Source organism: Artemia sp. Qi Xiang Cuo, chromosome 19, assembly GCF_049724085.1.
Source record: "Artemia sp. Qi Xiang Cuo chromosome 19, ASM4972408v1, whole genome shotgun sequence".
Taxonomy (NCBI): domain Eukaryota; kingdom Metazoa; phylum Arthropoda; class Branchiopoda; order Anostraca; family Artemiidae; genus Artemia; species Artemia sp. Qi Xiang Cuo.
Genome location: NC_142812.1, coordinates 19026638 through 19033411, shown reverse-complemented (window position 1 = coordinate 19033411; position 6774 = coordinate 19026638).

Sequence of the window (6774 nt, the reverse complement as noted above, 5' to 3'; positions counted from 1 at the left end):
TCTAAGTCCACCAGCCAGAATGGTTGAAATTCACTAGCTCAGAATAGGGGTCTTAGTCCACCAGCCTGAATTGTTGAAATTCACTAGCTCAGAATTGGGGTCTTAGTCAGTGTTCAGATTGGAGCGTTTGGGTCTGACTATCTGGGATTTATTTGTAAAGACCTGAATGCTAAACAATGGACATGAGCTCGATTGGGACCCCATTGTGAAAATGGAAAACAAAAAACAAAAAATATATTGTTGGTATGTGTGTAGAGCATGGCATGGTTACCGCTAGGGCAACAGTCTAACTGTTGACGATTTTAAGTATCCGTGAATAAGTTCTAAGGCGAGAGTGGAAGTTGGGACAAATTTTCGGAGGTGCCCACCTCACCTGCCCAGTGTCTCAGGCAAGTGACCCTAAATTCTAAAAAGTGGAAAGGGGTTCAGATTTTCTAAACTGAGCTGAGACAATGAATAGATACTATTGGGAAAGTGACTGGAGACACTCGGCATCCGTGAACAAGTGCTAAATTGAGAGAGGTATTTGGGACAATATTTGGGGGTACCCACCCGCCCAGAGTCTCCACCCAGAGATATCCAAAAAGTTGGGTTGATCTAGGTTCACTTAGAGTGGCGCGCCACTCTAAGTGAACCTAGATCAACCCAACTTTTTGGATATCTCTCTCACTATTACTCTGTTTGTGTGTCGTGTCTGTGCGTGTGTCGTCTCAATGTGTATGTCATCTCTGTGGGTGTGTCGTCTCTGTTTTTGTGTCTTCTCTGTATGTTTATCGTCTGTGTGTGTGTGTCGTCTTCTATGTGTTTGTTGTATTTGTCTGTGTGTGGATGTGTGTGTGTGTGTGTGTGTGTGTGTGTGTAGTCTCGATGTGAGTGTGTCGTCTCTGTTTTTGTGTCTTCTCTGTATGTTTGTCGTCTCTATGTGTGTGTCGCCTCTGTGTATGTGTCGTCTCTGTGTGTGTTTCGTCTCTGTGTGTGTGTGTGTCGTCTCTGTGTCTGTGTTGTCTCTATGTGTGTGTGTAGTCTCTCTGTGTGTGTCGTTTCTGTGTGTTGTCCTCTCTGTGTGTGAGTCGTCTCTTTGTGTCTGTCGTCTCTGTGTGTTTGTCATCTCTCTGTGTGTGGTTGTCGTCTCTCTATGTGTCTCGTCTCTGTGTGTTTGTCGTCTCTGTGTGTGTGTGTGTCGTCTCTATGTGTAAGTCGTCACTTTGAGTATGTCGTCTCTGTGTGTGTGTCGTCTCTGTGTGTGTGTCGTCTCTGTATGAGTGTCGTCTCTGTGTGTGTGTGTGTGTGTGTGTTTGTGTGTGTGTGTGTGTGTCGTCTTTATGTGTGTTTCGTATCTGTGTGTGTGTGTTCTCTCTGTGTGAGTGTTGTCTTGAGTGTCCTTACTAAAAAAAACTACTGTATTAAAAAAAAAAAATTAAATTGATCATACGATCTAAAATATTTCATCAGATACGCCATGTCTCGTCTCTCTGTGTGTGTTGACTCTGTGTGTGTGTGTGTCGTCTCTTTGCATGTGTTGTTTCTGTGTGTTTGTCCTCTCTGTCTGTGATTCGTCTCTTTGTGTCTGTCGTCTCTGTGTGTTTGTCCTCTCTGTGTGTGTGAGTGGACTCTGTGTGTGTGTCGTCTCTGTGCATGTGTCGTAACTGTGCGTGTGTTGTCTCTGTGTTTATTGTCTTTGTGTGTGTGTGTGTGTCTTCTCTATGTGAGTGTGTCGTCTCTGTTTTTGTGTCTTCTCTGTGTGTTTGTCGTCTCTATGTGTGTGTCACCTTTGTGTATGTGTCGTCTCTGTGTGTGTTTCGTCTCTGTGTGTGTATGTCGTCTCTTTGTGTGTCTGTTGTCTCTGTGTGTTTGTCATCTCTGTGTGTGTGTGTGTCGTCTCTCTATGTGTCTCGTCTCTGTGTGTTTGTCGTCTGTGTGTGTGTGTTTGTGTATATATGAATTTGTTAGTGTGTGTGTGTGTGTATGTGTGTGTGTGTGTGTGTGTGTGTGTGTGTGTGTGTGTGTGTGTGTGTGTGTGTGTGTGTGTGTGTGTGTGTGTGTGTGTGTGTGTGTGTGTGTGTGTGTGTGTGTGTGTGTGTGTGTGTGTGTGTGTGTGTGTGTGTGTGTGTGTGTGTGTGTGTGTGTGTGTGTGTGTGTGTGTGTGTGTGTGTGTGTGTGTGTGTGTGTGTGTGTGTGTGTGTGTGTGTGTGTGTGTGTGTGTGTGTGTGTGTGTGTGTGTGTGTGTGTGTGTGTGTGTGTGTGTGTGTGTGTGTGTGTGTGTGTGTGTGTGTGTGTGTGTGTGTGTGTGTGTGTGTGTGTGTGTGTGTGTGTGTGTGTGTGTGTGTGTGTGTGTGTGTGTGTGTGTGTGTGTGTGTGTGTGTGTGTGTGTGTGTGTGTGTGTGTGTGTGTGTGTGTGTGTGTGTGTGTGTGTGTGTGTGTGTGTGTGTGTGTGTGTGTGTGTGTGTGTGTGTGTGTGTGTGTGTGTGTGTGTGTGTGTGTGTGTGTGTGTGTGTGTGTGTGTGTGTGTGTGTGTGTGTGTGTGTGTGTGTGTGTGTGTGTGTGTGTGTGTGTGTGTGTGTGTGTGTGTGTGTGTGTGTGTGTGTGTGTGTGTGTGTGTGTGTGTGTGTGTGTGTGTGTGTGTGTGTGTGTGTGTGTGTGTGTGTGTGTGTGTGTGTGTGTGTGTGTGTGTGTGTGTGTGTGTGTGTGTGTGTGTGTGTGTGTGTGTGTGTGTGTGTGTGTGTGTGTGTGTGTGTGTGTGTGTGTGTGTGTGTGTGTGTGTGTGTGTGTGTGTGTGTCTGTGTGTGTGTGAGTGTGTGTGTGTGTGTGTGTGTGTGTGTGTGTGTGTGTGTGTGTGTGTGTGTGTGTGTGTGTGTGTGTGTGTGTGTGTCGTCTCTGTGTGTGTGTTATCTCTGTGTGCGTGTCGTCTCTGTGTGTGTGTCGTCTCTGTGTGTTTGTCGTCTCTGTGTGTGTGTCGTCTCTATGTGTAAGTCGTCACTTTGAGTGCGTTGTCTCTGTGTATGTGTCGTCTCTCTATGTGCGTCGTCTCTGTGTGTTTGTCGTCTCTGTGTGTGTATGGTCTCTATGTGTAAGTCGTCACTTTGAGTGTGTCGTCTCTGTGTGTGTGTGTGTTTGTCGTCTCTGTGTGGGTGTTGTCTCTGTGTGTGTGTGTGTGTGTTGTCTCTATGTGTGTTTCGTATCTATGTGGGTTTCGTATCTGTGTGTGTGTGACGTCTCTTTGTGTGTGTCGTCTCTATGTGTGTTTGTCATTTCTGTGTGTGTGTGTCTCGTCTCTCTGTGTGTGTTGACTCTGTGTGTGTGTGTGTGTGTATCCTCTCTGTGCATGTGTCGTCTCTATGTGTCGTTTCTGTGTGTTTGTCCTCTCTGTGTGTGATTCGTCTCTGTGTGTTTGTCGTCTCTGTGTGTGTGTCGTCTCTATGTGTAAGTCGTCACTTTGAGTGTGTCGTCTCTATATGTGTGTCGTCTCTGTGCATGTGTCGTCTCTATGTGTCGTTTCTGTGTGTTTGTCCTCTCTGTGTGTGATTCGTCTCTTTGTGTCTGTCGTCTCTGTGTGTTTTTTAAATTTTTGGGTCACCTGCCGGAGACTCTGGGCGGGTGGGCGCCCCCAAATATTGTCCCAAATTCCTCTCTCAATTTAGCACTTGTTCACGGATGCCCAGCGTCTCCAATCACTTTCCCAATAGTATCTATTCATTGTCTCAGCTCAGTTTAGAAAATCTGAGCCAATTTTCACTTTTTCAAATTTAGGGTCACTTGCCTGAGACTCTGGGCAGGTGAGGTGGGCACCTCCAAAAACTTGTCCCAACTTCCACTCTCGCCTTAGAACTTATTCACGGATACTTAAAATCGTCAACGGTTAGACTGTTGCCCTAGCGGTAACCATGCCATGCTCTACAAACATACCAACAATATATTTTTTGTTTTTGTTTTCCATTTTCAAAATGGGGTCCCAATCGAGCTCATATCCATTGCTTAGCATTCAGGTCTTGACAAATAAATCCCAGATAGTCGGACCCCAACGCTCCAATCTGAAAACTGACTAAGACCCCAATTCTGAGCTAGTGAATTTCAACAATTCAGGCTGGTGGACTAAGACCCCATTTCTGAGCTCGTGGATTTCAACCATTCGGGCAGGTCGAGTGAGACCCCACGATTTTGCTAGTGACGTTCAACACTGCAGTCTGGTGGACTGAGACCCCAATTATGAGCTAGTAGATTTCCACCATTCAGGCTGCTTGACTAAGACCCCAATACTGAGCTAGTGGATTTCCACCATTCAGGCTGGTGGACTAAGACCCGCATTTTTCTACTCGTAAACTAATTTTTAAACTAAAGAGTTACCCCCTCCTCCCTCAGAAAGTTCAGAAAAACACAATAGCCTTATCTGTAGTGAAACATTTTTCTACTCGTAAACTAATTTTAAACTAAAAAGTTACCCCCTCCTCCCTCAGAAAGATCAGAAAAAAAACACACAATTTCATAAAAACACAATAGACTTTTATTTATTGAAGCAATTTTATTATATTAAAATAATTTCTTAAACTATAAAGTTACCACCGCCCTCCTCCCTCAGAGAGTTAATAATACAACAAAGTACGTCTGTGTCTTGACGCCTTTTTATACTATTACACTAAATTCTTAAAATAAATCCTTACGCCCGCTCTCCTCCCGCAGAAAGGTCAGAAGAAAAAAAAAACAAAATAGCCTTATCTGTAGTGAAGCATTTTTCTACTCGTAAACTAATTTCTTAAACTAAATAGTTACCCCCGCCCTCCTCCCTCAGAAAGTTCAGAAGAAAAAAAAACACAATAGCCTTATCTATAGTGAAGTATTTTTCTACTCTTAAACTAATTTCTTAAACTAAATAGTTACCCCCACCCACCTCCCTTAGAAAGTTCATAAAAAAAAAACACAATAGCCTTATCTGTAGTGAAGCATTTTTCTACTCGTAAACTAATTTTTAAACTAAATAGTTACCCCCTCCTCCCTCAGAAAGTTCAGAAAAACACAATAGCCTTATCTGTAGTGAAACATTTTTCTACTCGTAAAATAATTTCATTAAACTAAATAGTTACCCCCTCCGCCCTCAGAAAGTTCAGAAAAACACAATAGCCTTATCTGTAGTGACGCATTTTTCTACTCGTAAACTAATTTTTAAACTAAAAATTTACCCCCCACCTCTCTCAGAAAGTTCAGAAAAACACAATAGCCTTATCTGTAGTGAAGCATTTTTCTACTCGTAAACTAATTTCTTAAACTAAATACTTACCCCCACCCACCTCCCTCAGAAAGTTCAGAAAAAAAACACAAAAGCCTTATCTGTAGTGAAGCATTTTTCTACTCGTAAACTAATTTCTTAAACTAAATAGTTACCCCCTCCTCCCTCAGAAAGTTCAGAAAAAAAAACACAATAGCCTTATCTGTAGTGAAGCATTTTTCTACTCGTAAACTAATTTTTAAACTAAAAATTTACCCCCACCTCTCTCAGAAAGTTCAGAAAAACACAATAGCCTTATCTGTAGTGAAGCATTTTTCTACTCGTAAACTAATTTCTTAAACTAAATAGTTACCCCCGCCCCCCTCAGAAAGTTCAGAAAAACACAATAGCCTTATCTGTAGTGAAACATTTTTCTACTCGTAAACTAATTTTTTAAAATAAATATTTACACCCTCCTCCCACAGAAAGTTCAGAACAAAAACACACATGTTAAGAAAAACACAATAGCCTGATATGTAGTGAATCATTTTTCTACTAGTAAACTAATTTATTAAACTAACTAGTTACCATCGCCATCCCCCCTCAGAAAGTTCAGAAAAACACAATAGCCTTATCTGTAGTGAAGCATTTTTCTACTCGTAAACTTATTTTTTAAACTAAATAGTTACCCCCTCCTCCCTCTGAAAGTTCAGAAAAACACAATAGCCTTATCTGTAGTGAAGCATTTTTCTACTCGTAAACTAATTTTTAAAATAAAAGTTTCCCCCCCCCTCTCTCAGAAAGTTCAGAAAAACACAATAGCCTTATCTGTAGTGAAGAATTTTTATACTCGTAAACTAATTTATTAAACTAAATACTTACACCCACCCACCTCCCTCACAAAGTTCATAAAAAAAAACACAATAGCCTTATCTGTAGTGAAGCATTTTTCTACTCGTAAACTAATTTCTTAAACTAAATAGTTACCCCCTCCCCCTCAGAAAGTTCAGAAAAAACACTTTCACTTAACTACGACTAAGTTTGTTAAATGTGAGCTAAAATTCAAATTAATACAAAAACTTAAAATTTTCTCCCCAAGAAAATATTTGAATATGATTTGGTTTTCTGACGAGAATTAGACAAATCCATGTCTTAATCATCAACCACAAGTTTCATTATCATTCTTGATTGTTTAAAAATTGTTACCAAAGCTACAGTTTAGCTCTCCAGTCACGAGACAAGAAGGAATAAAAGAATGAGGTATAATGTTTACCAGGATATTGAATAAGTACCATTTTTCACCCTACCCACAAAACTCAAGTCCTCCTAGCATTTTTTAAACTAAATACTTACCTCCATTCTCCCCTCCCCAGATGTGTATTATACAGACCACATCGGAGAGGTAAAGCTAGGTCAAGTCGCAATGTCATTCATTTGGCTTTTATGTGTGCCCCATTGTTTTTGTGTCGGTTCCATTGTAACTGAATCCCCGTGCAACTGAACCCTAAGCAAGTGAACCCCCATGCATCTGAACCCTCGTGCAAGTGAGACCTCTTTAACTGAACCCTCATGCAAAC